This window comes from Lissotriton vulgaris, chromosome 10 (genome assembly GCF_964263255.1).
Source record: "Lissotriton vulgaris chromosome 10, aLisVul1.2, whole genome shotgun sequence".
NCBI classification, from domain to species: Eukaryota; Metazoa; Chordata; class Amphibia; order Caudata; family Salamandridae; genus Lissotriton; species Lissotriton vulgaris.
Genome location: NC_141698.1, coordinates 16,079,859 through 16,093,358, shown reverse-complemented (window position 1 = coordinate 16,093,358; position 13,500 = coordinate 16,079,859). Strand labels below are relative to the sequence as shown.

At 47.5% G+C, this 13,500-nt stretch overlaps 1 protein-coding gene across 5 annotated transcripts in view; it reads left to right on the top strand.

Annotated features, from left to right (window-relative positions):
• The window catches only part of L1CAM (L1 cell adhesion molecule), a 603,152-nt gene that overhangs the window by 266,002 nt on the left and 323,650 nt on the right, over nucleotides 1-13,500 (top strand). For all 5 annotated transcript variants that reach the window (XM_086940236.1, XM_086940234.1, XM_086940237.1 and 2 more), the window contains one exon: nucleotides 8,553-8,604. The gene's annotated coding sequence lies outside the window, so the exon portion shown is untranslated. The remainder of the gene's footprint in view (nucleotides 1-8,552; nucleotides 8,605-13,500) is intronic.

The window sequence follows — 13,500 nt, the reverse complement described above, 5'->3', positions numbered from 1 at the left end:
TCTGCCCCTCGGTCTTCCGCACTGCCCACCTTGCCAGGCACCCCTCGAAGAGTCAGTGAAATGACCCTCTTGCACTGCAGAGCCCACCGCTGAGTGGACCCCCTTCTCCATTTAAACTAGGCCTGGGCGGTAAATTCCGTTCCGCTCGCGGAATTCGGGTAATTTTGTGTTTCGCGGAGAACGCGGAATTGCCAAAAATTCCACGGCTTCGGGTAATATTTTGCTTGTTCGCACTCTCAAAAAGCGTGTTCATGAGATATTTCTTCCCAAGCACGCAAACAGCATTCGCAATCAGTAAAAAAGCATTGCAAACGGGCAGGACAAGCAATTAAAAGGTTCGTAGAACTTTTGCGTGCTCGCAGAGATTTTTTACCGTTTCGTGGAGCTTTGCGTAGCGTGACTACGCAAACTCCGCCCACCCCTAATTTAAACACATCCACCCGTGCCTTGTGTCACCCTCTAATCTCAGTGAGATGTTCTTCTAACAACTGCAAGACTGAGCCCTACATGGACTTCTGGGGACCTCACCTCATCCTCAACCCCGTGGCCCTCCAAGCACCTCCTACGTCAGACAACTTAAGCCAGGACAGCCAGCATCCAACTGCAGCATCCAACCTCAGCCCTGACCCTGTCAACACACACCAACTACATCTTAAACACCCAACTGTATCCTCAAACACACCAACTTCAATGTAGACACCATCTACCCTCCCACAAACTGCAGCTTCAACCCTGAGACCAAAGCCCTATAACCCCCCCCCCCCCTCCCCCTATATGGGGAGAGGATGTAGCCTTACCGCTAGAGCTGTCGACCGCGAAGCGGGGGAACTGGTTCGAGTCTCGGCAGGGACGCTCAACATCCTGTGATTCTGGGCAAATTACTCGATCACCCCATGCCGAACAAAAATGAATGTGTCCTTGTGTAACGAAACTGGTGCTCATGTAAAGCGCTCTGATACCTGATGTCTTGGGCCTAGTTCGCGCTATATAAAACTAAAAAAAATATATATATGTATATTTATCAAAAAATAACTTTTAAACAAGTATATTACAGAATATTTCTTTTTAAATGTTAGGTTTGAGTTTTTTTATTTTTAAATTACTGTGTAATAATGTTTATACATTAAATTAATATTTTTAAATATTTTTTAGAATTTAAGGCACATTTATTATGTGGAGGTAATGTTGTAAGTGATTCATTGTCGTAGTTCCATGTTAATTATTTTAATTTAATTGAATTGTATATTTTAAATTTAACATTTTTATTTAATTTTAAGAACAAAATATGGAAAGTTGTCATACCTTCTTTATTTTCCTTCCGGGTGATCTTTGCCTCAGCGGTGGATACCTCCACACACACTCAATAAGTTACCTATTGTAACTTTACGGTTGTAAAATGGGTGGTGAGAGGTTCCCCCTCACTCGTTCGAGGGTGTGGAGGCGAGTGTGGCCTCACCTCGGTGTAAATATCCACTTGGCAATGGTGAACAGCCAGGAGTTCGAGATTTAATTCTAGGTAAAAGAATAAATGGACACAAACGCAGATCTACTCATGCACATTTACATTTTTTAATCAATTCCAACAACTCAGCTTCAACCAAAATAATTCTCCAAACACTTCGTCTAAGACAATAGAAACTTGCAGACAATATCCATCTTCGGCCTTGACGCACACACATTGCCTGCCAGTTGCCACCACACCTCGGCTTCAGATGGGCTGGTATCTGCCCCTGCCAGCACGCGCCCCTCACCCCGCCTGCCAGGGGGGGCTCCCCAGCCCCTCGGTGCAGGCGCGTGCCTGACGCCCCCACATTATCCTAGCTGAGAGCACCCGTCAGCTCGCCCCCCTGAGCAGCTCTGGACAAAGAGCTGTCAATCACCGCTCGTGCAGCCCCCGATGTTATCTCGGGGGGGTCAGGGGGCGCGTTAGTGCCGGCTGGGCGTCCTCGCCTGATGGGGGCCCCCGGGACCCCTGGGCGGGGCCCCTCGCGCCCTGGTGCGCTGCCATCCTGTGTTATTGAAGGGGTCTTATCTTTAATGCGGTGGGAGGGGCTTCCGCGGACGTGTTGGCAAAGGCCTTGTAATGATTAATAATTCTGTCGGGGGGGGGGGGGGAGCTCCTGCAGGCGCGTGCCTGGTAAATTAATCCATTGCGGGTGCTCTTTTGGTTGGCCAGATACGGTTACGTCCGTTCCCTCCGTAAAGTAAAGGAGCAGGTGACTGCATCTGCCACCCTGCTGCATTCTGGGTATTGTAGTCCTCCCTCCGAACGGACCGGGCCTGAGGCTGCTGGAGAGCCCTGGGGTGTCACTGGCATGGACGGGCAGGTTTTGTGCCCACACTGCTAGTTTAGACTATGACGCACTGGCGACTGCTTTAGGCCTCCTACAGCCAGATTCATCAAGCCGCAATCGGCTCTCAAAGGTCCCGATTCTGAGAATCGGGCCCTTTGCGAGCGCTATTTTTGCATTTGGGATTTATCATCCCAAATGCAAAAATCGCAATACTAGAAATCGCTAAATTGCAAATAATTGCATTTAAGGAATCTCAATTTGAGATTCCTTAAATGCAATTCATGAACAATTTTAATATTGTGAATTCGCAATCTGGGACCGCTATTTACCGCGAAGTCTAACCATGTCGTAAATAGCAAAAACGTAGAATAATGCACTTTAGTGCATTTTTCTAAGTTGTATGTTACACACACACATGTCCTTTGGACATGTGTGTGCGCAACACCAGTGTACATTACCATTTCAGGGGTGCTACAGGGTGTCCTTTGTACACCCTGGCACCCTTGAAATCGCTTCCTTATTTGCAATTCGCTATTTGCTAATCGCAAATAAGGAATGACTCCCCATTCATTCCTATGGGCCTTTATCATCCCAAATGCAAAAATCGCAATTCTAAAAATCGCTAAATTGCGAATAATTGCATTTAAGGAATCTCAATTTTAGATTCCTTAAATGCAATTAATGAACAATTTTAATATTGCGAATTCCCAATCTGGGACCGCTATTTACCGCGAAGTCTAACTACGTGGTAGATAGCAAAAACTTAGAAAAATGCACTTTAGTGCATTTTTTTAAGTTGTATGTTACACACACACATGTCCTTTGGACATGTGTGTGCGCAACACCAGTGTACATTACCATTTCAGGGGTGCTACAGGGTGTCCTTTGGACACCCTGGCACCCTTGAAATCGCTTCCTTATTTGCGATTCGCTATTTGCTAATCGCAAATAAGGAATGACTCCCCATTCATTCCTATGGGCCTTTAGGCCCATAGGAATGAATGGGACAGCCATTCCTTATTTGCGATTTTGCAATTAGCAATTAGCGTATCGCAAATAAGGAAGCTGTAGATATCGCAAAAAATATTGCGATTTCTACTTGCATCCCGTTTTGCGAGTCTTTAATAGCGATTTCTTAAAAATCGCTATTAAGGACTCGCAAAACAGGACTTTGATGAATCTGGGGGCTAGTGCCTAGAAGTCCCCGGAGTCAGCGAATATTGAGGAAGGGCGTCAGTTGTCTGAAGTTGAAGCCTCCTCTTGGTGTGACTATTCTGTGAGGAGAAAATAAACTAACAGCAACTGACCCTGGAGTCCCAGAGGAAACCTTTCACGCTCCTCTATAATCCTTGCAGAGAGGCAGACCCCATTCTTTCCGGACCACCAGGCACTTACAGAACACAGGAGTAAGGATGGATTCACAGAAGAGAAGTGACACATGTTTCGCTCTGTTTTGGGCCCATTACCTTTCTCAAGGTAAAGTGGTTCTTAAAGCAAAGAGCGCCTCGACGAGAGGGCTGCTCTCTGGGGGTGGAGTGGGCCGAGTGCGTCCGGCGGACTCACCCACTATTTAAAGAAAGGTTTTGGGCTCAAACTTAGTGTCCATCTGTACATCCGTTCAGTGTCTGTGAGGCGGGAGGTGCTCTGACCACAACAAACCACAGGAGAAAGGCACCCAGCCGGCGTAAATGTGTAGTATATGCACTATAAGGTACATTTGATAATAATAAACATATATCTCAAGTTTCACTTGAAATTAAGAGGTGAGTATCATGTTAGGCTTGTGACATCACTTCTAATGACGTGGATGGCGTGACGCGAGTGTTCGTTCCACCACGCCCTCCATCCCTCTGGGAGATCCCTTATTTCCATTATCGCAACGTACGTCAATAATGAAGGAAAAGTACATTAAAAATATCTCACATCGTCGTTGTGGTTTCATTTTGTAAAATGCTCATATTAAATTGAAATGACTTTTGATTGAGATTTAATGAAGGAACGACACCTAAATAAAAGCCTGGATTTATTGTGGCCAAAGTTTCTCTGGGGCACATTTGAAAGCTGAAGCAATCACTGTCCTCTCACAGGATTGGCAGTCACATCAACCCACCCAGCAGAGCTCAGATCCAGCGCCAAGAACCCTTCCTTCCACCAGATACCTCCGTGCCCATCCCAGCCACCTGGCCTCTCACCGGTAGAGGCTGGCGTGGCACCTGCGGTGGTCAGTAGTGCAGGCTCTCGACGAGGTGTTCCTTCCTAGGGAAAGTCAAGAATTCCAGGGTGTACAGCACCTCATATCATGGCACGCAGCGCCTCATATGATGGCACGCAGCGCCTCATATCATGGCACGCAGCGCCTCATATGATGGCACGCAGCGCCTCATATCATGGCACACAGCGCCTCATATCATGGCAGCAGCGCCTCATATCATGGCACGCAGCGCACGCAGCGCCTCATATCATGGCACGCAGCGCCTCATATCATGGCACGCAGCGCACGCAGCGCCTCATATCATGGCACGCAGCGCCTCATATCATGGCACGCAGCGCACGCAGCGCCTCATATCATGGCACGCAGCGCCTCATATCATAATACGCAGCCCTGGCACTGGTGCCACTGCAGGCCACCCCCTGGCTTCAGAAGCAAGGGTGCCAAAGGTAAGCCATTGGCCCATGTAGTGTTGACTTTGGAATAGTTCAGTACCCTTCCTAGAGTTAATGTCTTTGAAGTGGCTTCACTTCCGGGTGGGCAACAAAATTCTACAACAACTAAAGCAGTTTGTTTGTGGAATAATTCTAGCAACAGAACTCCATTAGCTGGAGAATTCTCTCACAAGAAGGAACATTGTTCTTCAACACCTTTTTTGCTGGAATTTTTGCTCACAGTGTATTTTTATGACAACATGCTTTGCAACATTAAAAGATGTTAAGGAATGTGGATGTCGTCAGTAACCACAGACACAACAATGTCTCCGATGCTGACGACACCCAGCGGATCCTCTCCCTCAGCAGTGAACCCACAATCGCCAGAAAATATTTCCTCAGTCGGATGAGGCCGTTCCTACCTGGATGAGAGACAGCTGCCTCAAGCTCAATTAGACAAGACTGAAGTCCTCATCCTGGGGACTGACACCTCCACCTGGCAAGAGTCCTGGTGGTCCACCATGCTAGGAAACTACCCCGAACCCCCCACCACACCCATGGACCACGCACAAACTCTGGCATCATACTGGACTCCTCACTCACAATGAACCGCCAGATCAATGCCGTCTCCTCCTCCTGCTTCCACACTCTTCACCAGCTACAAAAGACCCTCAGGTGGATCCCCACGGAGACCAGAAAGACGGACGCCCGCGCACTCATCATCAGCAGACCCGACTACGGCAATGCACTCTATGCCAGCGTCACCCAGAAACTCCTCAGGAAACTACAGAACATTCAGAATGCTGCAGCCGTACTGGTCCTCATCATCCACCGGCCGCAACCACAACTCCGAACACCTGCGAGAACTCCGCTGGCTCCCAGTCAACAACAGTTACGTTCAAACTCCTCACACACACCTACAAAGCCCTGCACGACGCTGGACCAGCATACCTGTACCACCACCTCTCATTCCACGTACCCACCAGACACCTCCACTCTGACGACCTGGCCCTAGCCACCGTCCCGTGGATCCACAAGACCAGACCAGAAGATCCTTCTCCTACCTCGCTGCAAAGACCTGGAAGACCCGCCCCTCCACCTCAGGCAATCCGCGTTGTTGACCCAATGCAGGAAGGATCTTAAGACCTGGCTCTTCGAATGAACCTCAGTGCCCAGGCTGACCTGCACCCCCCTTCCCTACAGCGCCTTGAGACCCTAGCGGGTGAGTAATCTCGCTTAACAAATTCCGATTGATTGGTTGAAGCGTGCCACCCACCTTCAGAAGACTTTACCGGCAAAATGATGGTTTGGCACACCCCGTTTGTGGCCAGTCACTATGACAGCGCTCCATTCATGACACTGTTCCCATAGCTACCTTTGAAATATTTCCAATTAGGCGAGAATACAGAGGGCTTGAGGCATGCATCCCTGTTGACTTTAGGGATGTCACCGGAAATGACATCACATGAAGTGTCATTATAGGAACCGCCTGTCTGACTTGTTTTGGCATACAGGAGCTATTTACTGACCTGATCACTGCTCTGTGTGGGTCTCCTGAGAATTTGATGAGTCACCCATTTCACATTTGCAGCTTTGAAATATAAATACCTGCTTCGAATGTGCAATAGGTTGAGTCATGGTGGAGAGAAATAACACACGTTTGCACTGACGTCATTTTTTTTTTTACACACGCGTTCACCGTTCGCCTTTCCCTCTGCTATTTTTTTCTGCAGCCTACGGTAATTCTCATTTCTTAGCAAAGTAATTTTGACTCGAAACAAACCATCTAAGCTTAAAAAATATTTGCGCAGACTATTTCTTTGCAAACGCACCTTTTGCAGAGCTTTTCTATGTGCAATAACTAGGCCTGGGCGGACAACTACGCTACGCTAGCGTAGTTTGCGCTACTTCGCACTATGCGAATTGCACATAGCACAGTGCAAACACGCGTAGCGTAGTGCAATGGTCATTTTTTGCTTGCTCGCGGTCCTCAACATCAAGTTGGCGACCGCGAGCAAGCAAAATTACATCCCAGCGAGACTTTTTTCCTCGTTCGCGATCAGCAATATCAAGTTGCCGATCGTGAGCGTGGAAAATAAACCTCCCGGTGATATTCTCAACACGGGGAGGTCAGGTTTCTCATTGCGAGTGGCCGCGTATGCTCGTGACCGCTCGCGATGAGAAACTACCTACCAGTCCTCGTTGAGAAAGCTGCCGCTCGAGTAAAAATCTACTCGAGCGGCAGAAAACGACAGCTTGCACTGTGCGAGATGTCGTTTTCAATGATTGCAGAGTGCGGACAAGCATCCGGCACTGTGCAATCATCCCCGAACAGGCTACTACGCAGTTCGCGTAGTGCTACGCGTAGCTCGCGTAGTGCAAAGTGCACTTCGCATACCTATGCGTAGCGCTACTTCGCGAACTACGATCAGGGTTAGCAATAACATTGAACAGGAAAATAGCGCTAAATGCTTTCCTTCAACATATCTCAGATGCAGTGCCATTTCGTTACCTTAGAAGAATAAATTCCACATAATTGACATACAGGTCAAGGTTTTACCTAACCCTGGGCACCAACTCCGCTCAGCTGGTGGAGTTTGCTGAATGTTGCATACTCCGCGTTCCGCGGAGAACGCGAAGTTCCTGCAAAACGTCTGAATCCGCAGCGGAGCGGAGTTCTGCCCTGGACACTCCCTCCTCCCAACCCTGCCGCAATAAAGATTTTTGAAATAAAATGTACAATTAAAGTAAAATAAAAACACACACCTTACCGTGGCGTCCCGGGCTGCCCTCCTCCTCGTCGCCGTAATATCCTACGTCAGACGTACATCATGGTAGGACTGCACATGACCATGACGTACGTGCTGTGTTCGAGTGCTGTGTCTAGCAGTGACTGATACAGCGGAGTGCTGTCATAAATCCTTAACCTCATCGCTGCGGCGGTAATTTTCGCGCTACGCGGCTTTTTTCAAAAAGCCGCGTTAGATGACGAGCTCAGCTCGTCATCAGCATCGAAGGGGTTAAAATGATAGTCTGTAGTTAGATGTGAAAAGGTTCAGAAACAATTGTTATCTTGTTGCATTTGCTCTCATCATGCTAATGGGTGTCTCTTCATCCGGGGTCCTGGCCAAGCTAGACTAGGACCAAAGCAGCCACTTACGTCTTTACGCTCTTGCGGTTGGTCAACATTTCTAGATAAAGGACTCAACACAATAAAATCCCAAACCACTTTACAATAAGCATTGATAAAGCCAATAGGTGTCGCCTTTGAGACCTATTGGTGTTGTCAATGCTTTTGCCGATGGTCTTCAACATAGGTAAAAAGCAAAATACTTTTTGTCGATGCTTTGCAACATAAGCAAAAAGGACATTCAAAATTGCATCATGGCGCGGCACCGCCTTGTCTGTAAACGCCATAAAGGAACCGGCACCCGCATCATTCAGTACGGAAACCCATTTGTGATGTGTGAGAAAACTTTCAATAAATGTAGAATAACTGGAAAAAAAATTGTTGCAAGAAAAATACTGCACAGTATCCTATAACTGAAAGTAAAAAAGTAAATATATATAATAGAAAGACTAACCCTCTGCTCTCCGGCCTACCTTTCCTTCTAGAACCGCTTGGAAACCTCCTGAGGCGCAGGAAGAGAGCCATCAGCGACCAGAGGTAAGGCGGGACCATGGGCCGCCCAGACTCCACAGTGCCTGAGGCCATGGTTTTATCTTTATTGATCTATTTGTTGAACATTTATCCAGCATCGAGGTCCTCTCGGTGGTGGGTCGGGTGGCAGAGTGAGGGGAGGGCTTGCATATAGATAAGACCAGTGGTGGGAAGAGGAGGCCGCTTGGAGCTCACACATTGACAAAGATTTGAATATTTGGTGAAGAGTGTGTGTTGTGGCCTTTGGGTGACTGGAGGCTGAGGGCTCTTGAAGTGGTCTCAGCTCACACTGAGTGTCTGCAGAGGCCACTATATATGGTCAGAGATGCTCCAGAAAAAATGGGTGGGTTGGGGGGGGAGGGGGTAACTGAATGTTGTTGTTTTGTGACTTTGGTCAGGAAGTTCTGTTCCATTTTGTGTCTGATGGTGGCAAATTCTGGTAAACATACTTTACAACTAAACTTTTTCCACGCAGTACCTTTACAACGCAGGAATTACAACACAAGTCGTTACAACGACTTGTGCTGGAGGGCGCTGGAGGATAGGGAATAGTTTAATTACTATCTAAAACCTTCCCTACTATCCACGGGGACTGGAGTTGGAATAGTAAATTAAACTATTCACTATCCAGCGCCCCCCAACGCAAGTAGTTGTAACGACTTGCATTGTAAAACCTGCGTTGTAAAGGCATGCGTGGAAAAAGCATACGTTGTAACGACATACATCACAAAAAAAGCATGCATTGTAACGACATACATCCCAAATTCCAGAGTGTGACTTTGCGTACATGAAATGTGGCACTTGTGCATAGATGCTCAGTCAGTGACGCAGAGGAGCTTGGATTCAGCTCTGTGGGCGGCTGGTTGGGTCTGCGTGGGATTAATCACTGCTTAAAAACACACGACAGCAAACGTAATCAACGTAGTAAGTAAGGGGCATATTACCAACATCTAGCGATATTTATCGCTAAATAAGCTTAGCGATATATTTTTTATCGCCGCGCATTGCCAGATTTTATCGCAGAGATAACGTGCTATTAAAACGTTGATCTCAAATGCGATAAAATATCCGGCGATAGCAGCGAAATGTGTGAATATCGCTATCCAGCGATATTCAGGCACCATTGCCAATAGGGTCTTAACCTGAATATCCACCTCCCATTGGATGTACAGGTTAAGAATGGTATGAGCAGACGTTAGGTTTTGGCGATATTCGCGCTTAGCCCAAATTTTTTTATCGCTTCGCTTGCGTTGATAATAAGCAATCGCGATGTTAGCGACTGCTTTCAGTCGCTAGCAGTTTGGGTACGCCCACTTTGCATTTCATTAGCGATAAATATCGCTGACATGGAAAGCGGGCCCCAAACCGCTAGCTATCGCCTACAAGCTGTCGCTAACTGTTGTTAGCGACAGCTTGCTAATAGGGCGATAAAATTATCGCCGCTACCGCAGGAAAAAGTCACGCTAAAGCGGCGATAGTGCCCTTGATAATATGCCCCTGAGTTCTTTGAGGATGAGACACTTTCTGCCTCTCGAGGGTCTGTCTCATTTTTTTGGCGATGTTGAGTTCTTTGAGGAGGAGACACACCCTGGTTTCGATCTGCCGGCTGAGGGGCAGAGGAGAACGGAGCAGCTGCTGTTCTTGTTGGGGGGTGGGGGCATCATCTAGAGATGTGTCGGCGGTGCCCAGACGGTGGTTTAGTGCCAACTTCAGTCATGGGCACTCCCTGATGGCTGCACAGCCAACCATGAAAGATGCGAGTGGGGGCGTCCCAGAGTTGACCCCCCCCTCCCCCGCCTCCCATCCACCTGCCCATCACTTAGTCCGCCTCGCCGAACCACTTAATGGAATCGAAGCGCTGGGTCTGCTCGCCGCATGGGGCGCCTCGTGCCCCCGCCCCCACTCTGTGGTGCCTACTGCTGGTGCCCTCTGCTCTCGATGTACAGCCGACCACAAGATGTCTCAGTGGGATAACGCCCTGCTGCACAGATCTGAGGACAGCATGGATGTCACATGGTCAAGAGACCCAGCAGGGCCGTCCCCACTGTCCATCCTCTGACGTCGATAAGAGGAGTGCGTTTATCAGCACTGCTAAGATTCCCATGCGGCATAATTCAGGAGTTGTTCGGGTAAACATCCTACAGAAGGGACCACGGCAACAACGTGAACGGGCAGAGATCGAGTGGATGTGGGGAGCATCACGATTACTTGTGCGCCATTTTTAGTGCAAAGTGAATCACATTGTGCTAAACAAAAAGTGCGAGGATGCATTTTGCGTTAAAAAGTGCATTATTTTCAGCCAGTTCATCTAAAGAAATAACACCAGCCAATCTGCCTCTTCTTGTCCCATTTCTCATCTCTAGACCTCATGTTAATGTCCCCTCGAGGTCCAGGTCAAAAGCGAATGTTTATAATTAACCTTCTTTTCCAGATTGCGCTGTATCGCTGGATGGATTATACTAGTGAAAGGCTGGCAGGGACGGGGGAAGATCAGTCATTGCTTTTATCATGCTTCAAACGAATGTCAAGGCCACTGGAACTATCAACCAGATTCATGAAAGGAAATTGCGCTTGCAAAGGGCCAGATTCTGAGAATCTGGCCCTTTGCAAGCGCAATTTTTGCATTTGGGATTCATCAACCCAAATGCAAAAATCGCTATTTGCGAAATCGCATATTTGCGAGGAATAGCATTTAAGGAATCTCTATTAGAGATTCCTTAAATGCAATTCATTAACCAATTTTAAATAGCGAATTCGCAATATTTGGCCGCTATTTACCACGAAGTCTGACTTCGTGGTAAATAGCGAAAAAATAGAAAAATGCACTTTAGTGCATTTTTATCTGTTGCATGTTACACACACACATGTCCTTTGGACATGTGTGTGCGCAACACCTGTGTAAATTTGCATTTCAGGGGTGCTACAGGGTGTCCTTTGGACACCCCTAGCACCCTTGAAATCACTATCTTATTTGCGATTAGAAAATTGCTAATCGCAAATAAGGAATACTCCCCATTCATGCCTATAGGAATGAATGGGGAGTTATTCCTTATTTGCGATTAGCAATTTGCTAATCGCAAATAAGGAATGTGTAGGAATCGCAATTTATTTAGCGATTCCTACATGAATCCCGTTTTGCAAGTCCTTAATAGCGATTCCTTAATATCTCGTAATAATAATAAGGACTCGCAAAACGGCTCTTTCATGAATCTAGCTGTATGAGATTTTCAGGTGCAGCGTTTTTCGCACAATTATGGAGTTACCGCATTTGCCACGTAATCCTTCACCTGCTGCTTAATTTGCAGATTTTAACGAAAACAATTTGTATGTAGCTCAAACAGAACAAAAATGACAAAATGTGCAGCAAAATGTGCTGTTGTCCAGTAGAAGGTTGTCGGATAAACTTTGTTTAGCCTAATACTGTCTTTAAGTGCTAAAGTGGTACAAATGCATCCTATCCTTTTCTAAGACAGTGTTAACATGGGTAAATACGACAAAAGAAAGAAGAAAAACTATCACAAAAAGTGCCATATTCCAACACATAATTTTCCATTTTTTGACACATGACTTAGTTAACTCTGCCACACTCTTGCCACATAATTCCAGGGCCCTGCCTAATGTCTACCTGGTGAGCAGCTCCTTGCGTGGATTGTAAGGGGGCTTCCACAGCAGCCTCGATGAAACAGGAGCTAACCCCAGCATTACTCCCTGTTGTATATCACACCCTCTCACTAGCAAGTTCAGAAGCAATGGGTGTGCAGTGTAGTCTTAAATAAAGAGTTTACTTCTTAAAGAGTTTTCATGGACTCTGTTTCACGAGTTTTCAACCCATAGCGCCTCCTTTTCTCTGCACAGCACCAGCAACTGCTCCACTTTGTTTGGTTTTCAGGGGAACAAATCCAATTATAGGAATGCAAACTGCAGGGCCGGCTCTAGGCTCATGGTGGCCCTGGGCAGGGAGCGTAGGTAGGGGGCCCGGATGAGGGGGTCCGGGCGGGGCGGAGCACGCAGGCCAGTAAAGAGGGGAGGGGGTCAGGGAGTTTAGAAGTGGAACAGAGCCAGAGGCCGCCAAATCCCTGCCAGGGGCCACCACGCAAATATGTATCCATCCTCAGAGGATTAATATATTAAGGATATATATTGGCGTGGTGGCCCCTGGGGTTTGGTGGCCCTGTGCAGGTGCACAGCTTGCACATGCCTAGAGCCGGCCCTGCAAACTGGTCTTTGCATCCATTTGATTCGTTTTCTATTTTTAGATTTTCATTTCATTAAATGTATCCGTCCGAGGTGAAGTATCTTCCGTTCTTTGTCGTTCATTGTCTTTCTTCGATTGGGTTAATTTACTTAATGTCCATCACAAAATGGATGGTGGAATTGTATGAATCAGTTCGAACCAGTGACACTCACCGCGGGGACATTCCATTCCATCATTTGTGTAGCTTATTAGTGCAAGACTGCAAGTACAAGTGGGAACTAATTAAGACAAGACGAGTCTTTGCCCCACCCCCGAGAGAGCAGCTTATCCCAGCTAGACCTCGCTTGGTCTCAAGTGAACACCCCCCCACCCCCCACCCCCGATTTCTCGGGGTCTCGTTGGGCGTCATATGTGAGACACATCTTCAGCCCCAAGACAAGCGCTAAATAAGTCTGTCTTCCATGGTCATCAGAGAGGGGGTGGGTGGAAGGAGGGGGTGTGGGGGGTGGGGGGGGGAGTTAGACCCAGGCCAGTGACACAAGGTCACGGGCACCTTAAGAAGCTGCTCTTTCATGTTCCCACCTCACTCACCTCGACTGACTGAGACCCTACCGGCGCTTTCCGACCCGGAACTGAGTGCGCAACAATTTACTTTGCACTATTATCACCCACTGCAAAGGTCGCACATCTCTGCAGTCTATCTTCGC